Source organism: Podarcis tiliguerta, assembly GCF_965153285.1.
Source record: "Podarcis tiliguerta genome assembly, chromosome: 17".
NCBI classification, from domain to species: domain Eukaryota; kingdom Metazoa; phylum Chordata; class Lepidosauria; order Squamata; family Lacertidae; genus Podarcis; species Podarcis tiliguerta.
Genome location: NC_139550.1, coordinates 19458411 through 19473885, shown reverse-complemented (window position 1 = coordinate 19473885; position 15475 = coordinate 19458411). Strand labels below are relative to the sequence as shown.

General features: G+C 41.2%; 1 protein-coding gene across 1 annotated transcript in view; it reads right to left on the bottom strand.

The window, feature by feature from the left end:
- Positions 1–15475, bottom strand: part of PTPRD (protein tyrosine phosphatase receptor type D) — a 1386996-nt gene that overhangs the window by 758445 nt on the left and 613076 nt on the right. Inside the window, exon 3 of the mRNA XM_083419250.1 lies at positions 8112–8155. The gene's annotated coding sequence lies outside the window, so the exon portion shown is untranslated. The remainder of the gene's footprint in view (positions 1–8111; positions 8156–15475) is intronic.

Below are 15475 nucleotides of genomic sequence, written 5' to 3'. Positions count from 1 at the left end.
ACTTTAGCATAATTTTATTTAGAGAAAATGAGGTGCAGAATGATTAAGAGCATTCTAAATCACTGGGAGAACACCTGGAAAAGCACAGCTTGATTTAGGATAGCTGTTCCGGTAGAGGAGTACATGCTTAATTAAACACATTTCTTGGAAAATAATTCTGCTATGACAGATAAGACAAATTCAGTAGCTCTAGTAAACTTACTTTCTAAAAAAAGAGAGCACCTGACAAGATCGCTCACTGAAGATGAATAGCTAGCAGAATGAAATACAAGGAACCCCTCCCTGCATACACTATTGTTGGTTGAACTTCCATTGGTCCACAAACATGGGAGGGAAATAATTTTTTTCCTTCAAACTCAAACATAATAAGCTCTAAATAATCAAATAAATAAGCCCAATACAAAAATATTCTTCTAAGTCCACATAGCCGCCTTGAGCCCAGCCTTGGCTGGGGAGGGCGGGGTATAAATAAAAATTATTGTTAATAATAATAATAATAATAATAATAATAATAATAAAATAAGACAAGTGTTCATGTCAATCATCTGCTCAATACCCATAGTTATACCTACCCCTTCAAGGGGGCTGAAAATATGTGGCCACTACAAGTTGAATGTATCCTACTATCGGTTTCAATTGTTTAAATGGGGCCTCAAAAATGCCAAATAAGTAAAGTTGTTTTGCTTTGGATAAATCTAATCAATTTTATCCTGTTCCAGGTCTACCCTTTAGAAAAGTCTAGAAGGCCAAGTCATACCATGGAATACCATAGATGTCTGCATTTCTTACTACTCTTTCCTATTCAGGGCAAAACAACATACCATTCCAAAGCCCATGATGACTTGTTTTCATAAAAAAAGTCATGGAAACAGCAAGCCCGGACAACCCACTTCACCAAATAGAGGAACAAATCAATGAAAAGGTAGAGAGTAGCCATGAGACAATCACTAAATCTAAAAAACTTACTAGGGCAATGGCTTCATAAGGCCAACCAAAATGCCTCAAAATAGCACACACACTTTCAAGTTTTCTGTCTTAGATTTTGTAACAAACATTCTCTTGAAAACTCTCTCTAGCACATTATCCCCCTGTAACAGAAGCATGGAAGACACTTGACTCAGGCCAAGGAAACAAACCATTATTATTTTCAGATCTCTTCCAGCTCTGCAGTTCTAGTGAAATTGTCATCTGGAGATTTTGTGCACCTTATAAAGCATTTTGCTAAATAGTTGAACTGCTTTCAGTATATTCCAGAATTTCTAAATTCCAGTCTGCTTTGAATAGTGCCCATCAACAGAGGGACAGATACACTAGTACTTCTGTGAATTCATCAACCAACTCATTTTTTTATTTTTTATATATATTTTTTGTCATTCACTTCCATAGGTTTATACTTCCCTGGGTACCTGTACCAACGTTTTAGATAAATGAGAGGCAATTAGAATTCTCTGTCAAAGGCTGCAGTGCTCAGCCAGGAAAATCAAAGCACCAAACTCTAATCAGAATTTTTAAGAAGAAGCGTGTAGCCTGGAATACAGCAGTAGCAAAGCCAGTGCAGTGTTTGAATTACAATAACATCAACTACACACAAGTTTATGGCTGATATTGATTAAGTGCGGCAAATTTAAAAAATATAGTGCTTATTTTCAATTTTCTTTTAATTGCTTGGTGTATTTTTTTTAAAGTGATAGATGTAAAACAGCGCAAAGAAATAATAACAAAGAATGGAGTCCAGTTATTTACATTTTGCAGTAATTAACACTGAATTGTTTAATATCTATGCCAGTTCCACTGTGCCGAATCATGCAAGCAGAAGTTCTGCCTCAGAGAAAGATCATTTTCAGGTTTTTTTAAAGTTAAATAGCATACTTTTATACCATAAATACAGTATAAAATCTTTCAGCTTTGAAGCATTTAATCACTTTTAAACAGAAATCAAGCAGCTGTGAGGGCACATCTTTTAAATGTCAGAACAAGTGTTCGGTTTTGCTATAGTTTAGATTTCTTTCATTTCAGGTGTCACTTGACATACAATGTCATTTTTTTGACAGACAGAACTTCCAACGGAGTCTAAACGACTGGGTAATTTTTGTGTGTGAAGAAATAAAAATGACCCCCCAGACTTTTTATTTCACTGCCAAGTAAACGAAAGCTGTTGAATGTTTTGCTAGAGTATGGGAACAGGAGGCAGACATTGCTTAGAGAAACCTCACTTTGTTGAGTGATATACACCGCAATCAGGCAGCAGGACCACTTTTGAGGCCAGGGTGGGGTTCAAAGAAGGGGGCAGGCCAGCATGACATTTGGATACACACTGATGCACATCATGCTTTGAAGATGGGAGGACCAAGACTGTATGAGCCCTTGCCTGGTCCACCCCTCAACTCTTTCATCTCCATGACTGGATTGTTGATGGCATTGTGGGAGCTGGGCTTTTCAGCCCACTTATCTGAACACTGGTTGGGTGTTTCCCAGTTGTTGCCCAGGGCCTGAATATATTCTAGGACAACCCCACCACATAGCTGATTTTTTTTTTTTTTTTACAAAACAGTAATTTCTGAGCCTCCTTGCTTAGTCATTCAGCTCTTTTTACCCATGGCCATTGTGGAGACTGCAGACATATCTTCTGGAGCTGCTTGTGTGCTGGGAATGGACCACATGGTTAATTACTGTACTTGTGGCTCTCCTTTTCTGCGTTGGCTGCAGTGGCGTAGCGTGGGTTGTCAGCACCCGGGGCAAGGCAAGTAATTTGCACCCCCTAACCCGGGGCAAGGCAAGTAATTTGCGCCCCCTAACCTGGGGCAAGGCAAGTAATTTGCCCCCCCCCCCCCGCTGCACTGTCCCTCCCCCAGATAGTCCCTCACTCTCTCTCCGCACCGCACCGCATGCCTGGCACCCTCCCCTCCACAGTGGGCGGCGACCCAGCGGCTTGGATCGGATTCGCACAGCCAGCACTGCAGTGAGAGAGAGTGAGTGAGCCAGGTAGGGGCAGAGAGCTGCGAGTGCAAGTGGCCCCCCCCCCCAGATGTTGCGCCCGGTGCAGCCGGGCCCCCCTGCACCCCCCACGCTACGCCACTGGTTGTCTGTTTGAGGGATCACCTTTCCCTGGGTAAGATTTGGGGGTGGGACATTTCTGAGTGGATTTCTTTGGCTTCCCTGCTAGGTTAACACTGAAGAATGGCAGGGATGGACTCAATGATACTGGAAAGGCAGTGAAGGCTTCTCCCAAGTGCCCTCTTTTCCTTTCCCATCTGGTGAAGAGGAGGAGCTTGGTCTGGCAGAAATGTTAACCAGCCTTGGCAGCCTGGAGAGGGCTCATAAAAAGCCACCACTGGCCTCAGTCTGGCCTCAATGGCTAAGATGCACCCCCAGTCTGGAGACCTGTTGGTGAGTTTCAAAGATGGTGCTATTCCCTCTAGAGAAATCTTGTTTTCTTTCTCCTATCATTTACTCCCTTTCCATGCAATAAAAGTTTTGGAAAGGCGAGTACATTGATGTGTTCTCAATGCTTTTTTATGAAGCAAATTAAAAATGGTAAGAGCAAAGGGTAAGACAGGAATCAAGAGAATATGAGGCATAGGAAGGTGGCTAGGTACTGGTCAAAATGGTGTCCCTGGGTTTTTCATAAATGAGGGTGACATTGCAGAAGATGCCAATTTGTGCTTTTGAAATACTGACGTTGTTCGCTGGGCTTGCTCAGAATTCCAGCATGTAGACAGTTATTTTGCATAATTATTGTTTCTGGTCAAATAGGATTCACCGGTTTCTGAATTGTTGCAAACACCTGCAAAGACTGCTTGACCAGAGGTAAAATTGTCCACGTCATGAGCAATGATGGCTCAGTCATGCCTCTTTCAGCTTGCTGGAAAAGGGTCATTTTGCAGCCTCCAATGTGTAGTCATGCTGAGGTCACCATGAATACATTTCCTCATTTGTGAATACATTGCTTGTATAGATGCAGATATAGTGAGACTTGGCAGTTCCCATGCAAGAATGAACCCTAGGTTTCAATGGATTCATTCAAATGTATCTGCCATTCAAAATGATTGTGGCAAAATTGCCATGTCCAACAGAAACATGAGAATTGAGATGGAATATACCGACTTATGTTCCAAGTTCACTTAATAAGTTTGTTATGGAAGAATAACGACAGCTAGTCTTCTGGAAATCTCGTCAAGTAACTTTTTATTGTTATGTTGGGTGAAGTGCTCAGACTTCACATCTCAAGTGTTTAAAAATATGATATCTCTGTCTGTAGACTTTCCTATATCTGAGAGCTCACCCAGCACATAAAGTTTCAGAATAAGGTGGCTAAAATATGCTGGCAAAGCTCCCAGATGTCTGTTTCATTTGCAGCAGATCCCAGAGCATCAGTCTCAGTCATGAACCAGTGCTTAGGAGAAGTGATCGATTGCATGAGGATGAAATGATTGATATTATTCATTCATTAATTTTTAACCATAATATCCTGTCCTTTTGTTTCAGTCCAAAACCCAAGAGGGCTTATGTAGCAGACTAAAAACAATCAGGTAAAAACAAAAGCATATAAATTGACAGAGGGCAGCAGGTTGTTTTGTTTTTCCCCCCTTATAAAACAACAAACATGAGAAAAGTCAATATTAATGAAATAAAACCCTGGTCATGCTGAAGTCCTGCTGAAATAATTGTTGCCAGAATGTTTAATTAGTGACAGAATGTTGTGGGAAACAGAGCCAGACACATGATCTGGGCAGGGATTTTACAGGCTAGGCGGAGGAACAGAGGAGACCCTCTCATATGTTCCCACCAACCACATTTCAGATGGAGGAAGGGTATACAAGACAACTGCCCCAGGTGGCCTGAAATGATGGGCAGTCTCACACAGGAGAATTTAGTCTTTTAAAATATGTGGGTACTAACCCATTTAGGCTTCAAAAGTGATAACCAGGCAAGATGAAACTTTTACTATTGAGAGATTCATGTGTCTGTTATCATTAATGACGTTGCTTTACTAGAATGGTTCAAATTCACAGCCTAGAAAGCTTCTTGGCCAGCATTAGCAAATTAATCCTAGGCAGTGATCATGCAACCAGGATCACTTTTTAATCAGCTGAATAGGGCTATGTGGATTGCACCCTGCCCTGTAAAATCTGTCTACCATCATTCATATGTATGTAAAAGATCTAGAGTTGGATCCAGACTGCTCATACTTGAAGTAGCCCCACTGAAATAAGTCTCACTTAAGTACGTCAGTTGATCTAGTATAAGGATAACAATACAGCGGTACCTCTGGTTGCGAATGGGATCCATTCCGGAGCCCCGTTCGCAACATGAGCAGAATGCAACCTGCTTCTGTGCGTCTGCGCATGAGCGGGTCGCATTTTGCCATTCTGCACATGCACGTGACGTCATTTTGAGCTGCACATGCGCGAGTGGCGAAACCTGGTACTTCCGGGTCGCCGCGGGATGCACACTGAAAACGCTCAACCTGAAGCAAACGCAACACAAGGTATGAATGTACTTGGATCAACTTGTAATGTAAAACTGGGATTTCCAAATTTATGAAAACTCTGTTTAGATTGCCATGCTTTTTTTAAAAAAAATGGGAGTCCTACAACTCTTCCCCATTCACTGTTTCTTTCTTCGAAGAAACAGTCACAGAAACTACTCATGTTTCTTAGTTTCCCCTGTGTATCCTTATTACATTTATTCATTTTTTCTACTTAAACAAAATTATAATTGCATTTAGCTTTGCAGCAATTTGTTTCCCAAAAGTAAATTCATAGAGAATATTAGAATGACACAAATACAAAGGTTTTAATTTCCAAAAGCTATTAAAATACACTCCCTAGCAAAATGTGTGTTTGAAGTTCAAATGAAAGACAATATCTGAATATAGTAATCCTCAGGAGAATTCATGGCACCTGTCAGGCACTGTAAAGGTTTTATAAATGTTGTCTTCTGCAAAGTCAACTGCAAACATCATAAGGCCTTTTGTAAATATGTCTACCAGCCTCTTTGTTTGAGCAGAAATATTGAATTTCCCAGTATTATGATTATAAACCGGAGAAGATTATTTTAGATTTTTAATTTTTTAATAATAGCCTTTTACTTTTGCCATGGGATCAGGTTTCATATCATATATTTAAGTGTTTGAAAATATTTGATTTGTAACTGCTGCAATGGCCAAGAAAAATTCCAGCCGCAAATGTTATTTACCAGTAAACATACTTGAAGTGAAATCTTAAAAATAAAGGATGATTTGACTCCTGAAACACAGGGGTTGAACAGCATCTTTCAGATCAGTAAACATAAAATATTTGCGCTCTCAATCACTCTTTTTAAAAAAACCAAAATATAAGTGATACAAATCTCTAAGTGTGACATTCTTAAAAATAAATAAATTACAAACCCATAATAAATTAAAATATTCATATATGTAATAGCTTGGATCAATGACCATTTTTCTGGTTGACCACCTTAAAAAAAATCCAAAAATTCAAATGCCCGAGAGTTGCACGGTCACTTTTGTTAACTGTGAATATTTAGGCTTCTATGCTGTGGATGCATTATTAAGAATGCTTGGCAGACTGTAATATTTGTCACTTGGCTTCTTTGGTTTGCTTTGAATGAACTAGAGGTAGGGAGGGCCTTTGCTGAGCAAAACAGATGTGTCTGTTAACCCTATATGACAAACATAGGATGCCTCTGGATGAAAACATCAGTGTATAAAGGAATCATATTCAACCCATGCAATGATACGGTATTTGGTAATGCAGGAGAGCAAAGCAGCACGGGTTAATTTTGCATGATCCTTGGGCTGTCCTTATGTGTTGGGCGGGAAAGGCTACTGAATTCTGGAACCCTCCAGGGCCGAGTGTTCATCCACCTCATGGGGACAACCTTCGTGTGCTGGCAGGCCACTCACTCTGCCATAGATAGCCTCCCAACTACACGGTCCTTTCTTCCTTCTTCACACAATTGATATTGGGTGTGTTGAATGCCCAAACCGGATTTAGGTTTGATGAGGCCCTAAGCTACTGAAGGTAATGGAGCCCTTTATATGTCCAACTGTCCTTTGTCAACAACAAATTGTCTCTGTTTTTATGTTGAATATACCCTATATGGTAATTTATGGACCTAATAGGTATCTAAAGCCATTTGCACCTGTTGCCATGAAACAAGTCCATGCAAAATGGAGGCACCCTATATATAGAAATGAGCAAACCAGTCATATTTTAGGGAGCAGGCTAGCAGGCGGGGCCCATCACTCACATCATAGGAGCTTACACAACACAAAACACTGTTGCTGTAGGTAGGTTTTATTTTATTTGTTTTTTATGTTATATTTTGGAAATGTACATCCAGTTTTTTCCTCTTTAATTTTTTTTGGGGGCCCCCAAGAGAGTGGGGCCCTAAGCTATAGCTTGTTTATCTTATACATAACTGCAAGTAGGGCTATTGTTTTGGAACGTCTGTAAGTTAACTCTGTGTGTTTTGCACAGAAGGGATGGAATTTAGGAGATACAATGGTCACTGAACAGAGGCTGGAGATTGGCTATGAATAGGAACCATTCTTACCTCTTCTCAGGATTCTGTCTTCTTGCCTTCCGGCTTTCCTAATGACTTTCCTGAAGCACCTGCTTCGTTTCCTCTGCTTCCCTCAATCATTGTATTAAAAGCAATTTCTCCAGACTTTCTGGAGACTTACGTCTGCCTAGAACTATATTATGCACCTGGAGAAGAACTTTTTAAGAAGGAAAACTATTGCAAGAAGGAGGTTTCAGGGTGGTAATTTTGAAATGGAGGATGGAGGCTGCACATGCAACAGCCCAAATAAACTCCTAACCACATTATCACTCCCTCCTTGCCATCCTGTTTGTGGTTGTATCCTTGAATTCTACAGACTTAATGGCTGGAGTGCATCACGTTTTGGGAAATTAGTTATTGAATATAAATATTTTTTTCTCTCCAAAAGCACACACAAACCAAGTGTATCAGAGTTTGGTAAAGAGAAAAGTGCCCCCAAATGATCTTTATATAATGTAGCTAGATCAAATGTATCTACTGCACACACATACATCAACAGACAAACTAAGGCCCTCTTACATATACCAAACTGGGTTACTTACCCTTCTCCAAGGCACATCCTGCTGTTGTGTCTCAGGACAGAGAGCTAAAAGGTAAAAAAAAAAAGTGTATTGTTTTAATCAGTACTTGAATCATGTTTCATTAAAAAAACAATACCATAATCAGAATTGTATACAAATCTATTTGCTTTTTAATGAAACAAAAATTCCAATTGTCTTCTGTAACTTGGGAACATAAAAACCATAAAAGTATAAAATTTCAAACGAAATCCAATTGAAGGATACAATGGCTCTTTGTTTTTTTTAGGAATTCTCATCCCCTTCTATTTACAGTTTTTTCTTCCTTTTGGGAAAAAGTACCGTATTGGCCTGAATATAAGCCGCACCCGAATATAAGCTGCACCTTTAAAATGGGGGGGGGGAGAAAAAAAGGAAAAATACCCGAATATAAGCCACTCCCTTCCTCACTGCTCTTGGCTGCATGTTGGGGGGGTTGCTGCGCTGTGTTGCCAATGGCCTTTCCCCTTCCTCTCTCTCTCCCTTCCTGGCCTTGGGGGAGAGGACGGGGAATACGCATGGGGCGGGCGCCACTTTGCCATGCTCCTGGCACTATTTGCCCTGCATTCCTGGCTGCATACCGTAAGGTTGTGAATATAAGCCACACTTTAACTTTTCATGGTCAGAATTTGGATAAAAAGTGAGGCTTATATTCAGGCCAATACAGTACATGCACAATGCTCCTATGCCATGCCTGAATCTGTGCAATTTATGCACACAGATTCAGAAGAGACCTGTGTGAAATCCATTGCTGGAGTGAAAAGCAGTCTATATGGCCTGACCAATATCTTTCAAACAGTTTTTTTTCTGCCCAATAGCACTGATATAGCTACAGATGCAGGTGTTTATCACAGAGAGCGCAATGCAAGTTACCTGAGAGCGTGGTTTTTATTTCAAAGGAAACAATGACCTTTCTGCACAACAACAAAAAATGAACTCATTGTGCCACAAAAGGTGTGAGAATACGGAAATGATAAGGAACCTCTGACCTTACCAGTGATGGCCTGCAATTCCCATCACCCAAGTCTGCATGGGCAGTGATTGGGGATGATGGGACTTGTAGTATGACAACACAAGTTCCACAGTCTCGATGCATGGAACAGATAGGTGAGTCAGTATGAAAGTAAAGGCAAAAAGGGGTGTGAGAGAATTGTATATGGGGACAATAGCGGCCAACTGATTAACAGAGAAACACACTGACTTCTCTTTTGTGTACAGCAATCTTATGAGGCCAGATTAGAGTTTTCCAAAAAAAACCCCATACATTTGGTAAACATAACTTTCCCTTGAGTATAACCTTATTTCCTGCACTTTTTACTTTAGCTATCACTGTTCATAAATTCTGCTTTATTTAAGGAATAAACCTTCTAGCTGAAAATATTGAAAACTTCAACTCTCATGAGTTTATTTGTTACAAATCTAATAATTCCAAGATTTTAAAAACAAATGCAGTACTTCATGAGATATGAAAATTCCATTTTCTGAGAGTATTATCCAATTGCATGTTTGCTGCAATAATTCTTCGGAAGGTAGCTTGTTCGTAAATACTGCAAAAGCAATACCGTTCTGAACATTCTCCCACCATATTACTATAAAATTGAGACTTGTTTACATATTGAGGAATAGAAAAGTCATTTTTACAACAATAATAAACAAATACATGTCATTCCTTGTGTTTTGTTGCCTGTGATATTACCCATTTCCTTTATATACCAAGGTCACAACCGAAATCTCCCCCACAACTGGTGGGGCCTTATGGGGTGGTACTGCTGCACTAAGTGGCTGGGGCAGAAAGGAGAGTCAATAAAGTTGCAAATACAGCAATCGTAAACGGGCTCAGCCCTGCAACTTCCCTCTTCCAAAGCTGGCAACCTGTGCTACACCACTGATAACCATTTGCCTAACTCAGTGGAACTTCCTTTTTTTCTTTTTTTCTTTTTGTAAACATGCATGTCAGGGAACTTCCATCAGGTCAGGGGCAAGAAGTGAAAAGCCGAATGGATTACAGAGAGCCCCCAAAGATCGTGGGAAGCAGCACCTCCTCAGCGGAGAAGATTATCATGCCTCCAGTGGAGAGGAGCTTCAGGGCTCGGAGGAGGCGAGGCGGTGCCAGAACACCTTGCCTGGGCAAAGCAGGGAGGAGAGAGGTCCTCTGTTACCCACGCCCTCCTTGCTCAGTAGGCTTCCGCACTGAGAGGGTAGGCGCAGATTGAGCGTCAAGAAACTACTCTGCTGGGGAAGGTTTAAGGATCGTCCACTCACAGATTCTGCCAGTGAATGAGCCAGCCACGGGAGAGTGGCGCTCTGCACAGAGAAAGTTTATTTTGGCATCAAAAGCAAGGCTTCACAGCCAAGCAGGGAGGCATTTGCCTACTTGCTCTCGGGCAACACCTTGGTACCATAACAATGCATAAGGATTGAACTGTTGCATCTAAATCTACTGAAACAATGTACATGTTTTGCAACTAATGAAACTGCTGTATTGGTAAAAATATTGCTGTAGTTATATATGTTACGTCTTGGAAATTTCAATGCAGCACACAAAATATAGATTTTTGATTTTTTTCCTCTAAGGATCTGGGTTTTTAAAATGTCTTTGCAGTTCACCTTTAAGTATAGTGACTTGATCTTGTCACTTGTCAAATATGTCAAAACTTCTCTTGCTGGCTTTGTTGATCAATATCTATATGGAACACATTGACGAGTGTAAAACATGTCCTGCATTAATTCGGCAAGTACATTTCTGGATGAGGAATGGTTGGAAATAGAATATAGTTCTAGAAGATTATTCTCACGCGTTCCTTTTAAATTAAAAGCATCTGCGTGGTCAGCAGGAGGACTAGGGAAGATTGTTAAAGCAAAATGCACCATGCATGCAAATTTGCACTCCCCTGTTACACAGTGCACACTGTTCAGAGGAACCCTCGCACACCAGATAAGGTTTTCAGGGACACAGAGGCCTCCAAGTGAGTATGAGTGGTTGGTCACACCACCGTTGGATACAATCCATAGTTATCTCCTCCCCCCTTCTAAATTAAAACCAGTGGCTCAGGGAACTAGCACAAAATGTAAGGTGGCCAAAATCTGGCTCCTTGTGATTTTGACACCAATGACTCCTCAGATAGCAGAACAATAACAGATGCTCCCCATACCACAATCGAGACCACCATGAATCTGAACAACTCAGGTAGTGACAGATGAATGCTTCTGGTGGTTCATAAACAGCACAAAGCAGACTGCTGTGTGATTTTGTGGCCTGTTGTCAAAACTGTTGCTTGTTTGTTTTTAACTGCTGATAGTTTTGCTCATTACTTTGCTGTAGAGGTTGCATGGTGTGGGGGGGGGGCTGCCAAGGAGGCAGCAGAGGGACTTCCAAGGAACACACTGCCATAGTTGCTGTCCTGTAGCAGCAGCCATGGGTGACACATTTCTCAGAGGCTGGTTTGGCTGCCCCTATGGATCTTGCCACCTGAGGCAATCACCTCACCTTGCCTCAAAGTTTGGCTGGCTCTGCTAAAAGTCAAAGTCGGATGCTATGGTCCCAAGTGTGCATAGGATTCAATCCTTAACATTGGAGACAACATATTCTTAGCCATCTACTGTATTGCATTTTCTGGGTATGTTTCAAATACATCACAATACAGAAGATGTCTTCCCCCAGCTCTCTCCCTCTCTTTCTTTGTAGGATACTGCAGACAAGGAAGGCAAAATAAACTTTATCTGATATTCTTGTTCTCATAATAGCTTTCAAAATGGAAGCAAAACAACACTAGGATCGAAAGAACTATATAATTAGTTTTGTAAACTCAAAGAGTTTTGGAATTATGCTTTGCAAACAGCAGTCTTCCATGCCACAGAGTACTTGCAGAGGCACTTATGCCATTTGGCACTGGGTTGTGACCACCTCCAAGCCTTTGACATGGCTCAAGTAGTTCATTGGATCCTCGCCTATGTCTAATAACATTGGCAGGGCAGTCGAATGACAGTCAATCCACTGCAACTACTGCAACAATAAACTCTGAAGTTAACAGTCTTTTAAAAGGCAAGACTTTTAGAGTGGACTGTATAAGATTATACACAATTATACCAGCTTCCTCACTTGAAGATCCAAAAGATGTAGTACAGTGGTACCTCGGGTTAAGTACTTAATTCGTTCCGGGGGTCCGTTCTTAACCTGAAACTGTTCTTAACCTTTAGCTAATGGGGCCTCCTGCTGCCGCTGCGCAATTTCTGTTCTCACCCTGAAGCAAAGTTCTTAACCCGAGGTACTATTTCTGGGTTAGCGGAGTCTGTAACCTGAAGCGTATGTAACCTGAAGTATATGTAACCCGAGGTACCACTGTATTTGGAGGCATTTATTCTAACAGAAGCATCTGTGTATATTTATTTGGATCCAGTATGAGCTGCTTCAGAGCAATCTACAATATTCGCTGTCACAAGTATGAGGATTGAAGTACTGGAATTGATGGGGGTGGGAGGAACACACCAAAACCCCCACTCCCATCAAAATTAAACCTCTCTTGAAAATACACTCAATTACTACCAAAGGGCTTAAAGTATTTAACCTTTAAAGTAAGAGTGTTTGCCTGGTATTGATTTATCAGGAATTACAAGCTAAGAAAACATGCTGTGTTTCAGTTTGTTGATTACCTTCAAGGATATTCCTCTTTACAAAGGCCATCTAGCTGGGGAATACTTAATTCCTTGGAACAGCTTGTCAATTATAGTCAAATATACACAGTGAAGAAAAACAAGGGGGGACTAGATAAAAGTTTACTAGAGAGTTATTTTGAATATCAAATTCTTTCTAACAGAGCTGAGTACGGAAGACACTAATGCATACTTTACACATATTCTTGAATTAATAGAAGGCACACAGAAGGACTGTGATTTATACAAAACATTTATTGCATTTCCATTTTAGAATAAATATATTTGGACAAAATGCAATCCTTAAACTTCTATGACTATATTTCATCTTTATCAAAGCACACATCAACATTCAGAACTGATTCTGATAGGCAAAGGCTGTTTCCAAGGCATGTTAAAATGTGACAAGCATCACATATTTCATTTCACAATAAAGATATGCATTCAATACAGCTCTGGCAGTTGGCCAGGCTCTAACAGACGTAGTACACAAGAAAGCTGAAACACACACAGAAAGCTGAAACAATAACAAAACTGAAAATATCATCAAACACTTTTAACATTAAAGATTTAATCTTAAACCCTAAACATCAATAACACCAAACACATACACACTAAAACCAGGAAGAATAAAAATGATATTGCTGCTCATCTAAAAGTCATCTGGGATGGGGCAAGTCTTACCTCTCTAGGGTGAGAATTCCGTAAGTTAGGTGCTGCCACAGAAAAGACCCTGTCTCACAAGGTTTGGCAGTTAGGCACTGGCTTAGTGAGATGTGGGGGAGGGCAGGTGCGGCCATCACTTACCCCTCCAGGTACAAGGGTATTCCGGTAAAGGAATCCATGGGTCTGGATCTCGGCCGAAGTCCACTTGGGGGACTAGGGTCATGCCAGGACCCAGCGGGAACCCCGGGGCAAGCTTCAGTTGGTTGCCATCGATGGAGCTCCCTCTGTTGGTGGTTTACTCTTCTAGACTTCCTGCAAGGCGGGCAGGAGTCAGATATAGTTGTTACCAAAGCCTAAACCACTGAGCCTAGGGCTTGCCGATCAGAAGGAGAGGAGAGCTCCCATTGCTCTGTCCCAGCTCCTGCCAACCTAGCAGTTCAAAAGCACGTTGAAGTGCAAGTAGATAAATAGTAACCGCTCCAGCAGGAAGGTAAATGGTGTTTCCGTGCGCTGCTCTGGTTCACCAGAAGCGGCTTAGTCATGCTGGCCACATGACCCAGAAAAACTGTCTGCGGACAAACGCTGGCTCCCTCGGCCAGTAAAGCGAGATGAATGCCACAAACCCAGAGTCGTTCACTGGACTTCACTGTCAGGGGTCCTTTACCTTTGTTTTTTTAAGCCAATACCACTCACATTGCTGTAGTCAATAAAGTTGTGGCCTAAATTTTGCCTATTAACCTTTAACCTAAAATTCTGCATCAATGTGTTTTTATTATTCTTGGGGGTGCGCGGGGCCTTGACGTGCAATACAATCAGTCCGTTTTATTTACATTAGCACATTACTTTGTTGCTCCTTCAACAAATTGCATGGGTGGGAAAGCAGTCTTTGCTTTTTATTTCTTTCTCATTTCAACTGGGGCTAATCTTGTCAGTGCAAGTCATGTAACGTTCAGCATTAGGGAAGGCACATCTCTACTGATAACACAGTTATCTCTATGAATCTGCTGGAGGGGAATTTCTTTTCTTTAGTTTACCCCTAAGAGTTTTTGTTTTGTTTTGTGCTTGTCCTTTCTGTGAACTTAGTGTCCTCTTCTTAAACAAAGCACATGTGGAACTTCAACTGCTTTTACAAGATGTAAAGCAGTTTGATTTCCCAGGCGTTAGTGATACCAGATTGGGCGCTCAACCGATCTTACAAACATGCACACTCTGTGATTGAAGTCACGTTATAATCAAAATTAGGGATTTGTTTTTAATGTTGTTGGGGAATTTGGTTGAGACTTCCATGAAGGGCATTTCGAGACAATGGGCTTAGTATGAAATTGCCACACTTTGTTCAGTCACTTTCCACTATGTGTGTGTAGAGAAACCATTTTGTTTCTGAGGTAAAATTTTGTTTTTTAAATGTTCAAAGCACTTTTTTCAGCCAGAGCTCACCATAGCTCAGCTCCGACACATCTCAGGTGAGCATCATTGCCCATCTAAGAGAACAAGAGATAAGTTCATGGTGTGTTCCAGCACCTCTTTGTCTAGAAAAACAGCATTGGTAAATGGTTAAATGTCTGTAAAGTGTTGTGACTTTTTGCTGGGAGGAACTCAACATCACACTAAGGTAATTGTTCTGTCAGATGCCGCGACTCCCCTTGGCTCTGGCCAAGGAGTAGATTGTGTGTGTGGCTCTGGATCAGCTGAAGAAAAAGCAGGATGTTTATGGGCATTGAGGAACTGAAGACATGGCTCAGAGAAGCATGTGAAGCCTGAAGGAAGCCAAGGATAAATATCACTGAGCAGAACAGAGGCAGGGGAAATCTCCCTCTCCCCCCAGACCAGAGACTTTTGGGTTATCTTCCAGGAACCCCATGCCAGTGATGGGAGGGGCCTGAAACAAAAGCAAGTGAAGCAATGAATGCATTTTTCTCTCTCTCCACACACTCGCATGCTCCTTTACATCCTCCATCCAGGCAGCCAAGAGAACCCTGTCCTGGAAAACAGTATTATGTCTTGAAGTATTATTATTCCACGAGATATATTTT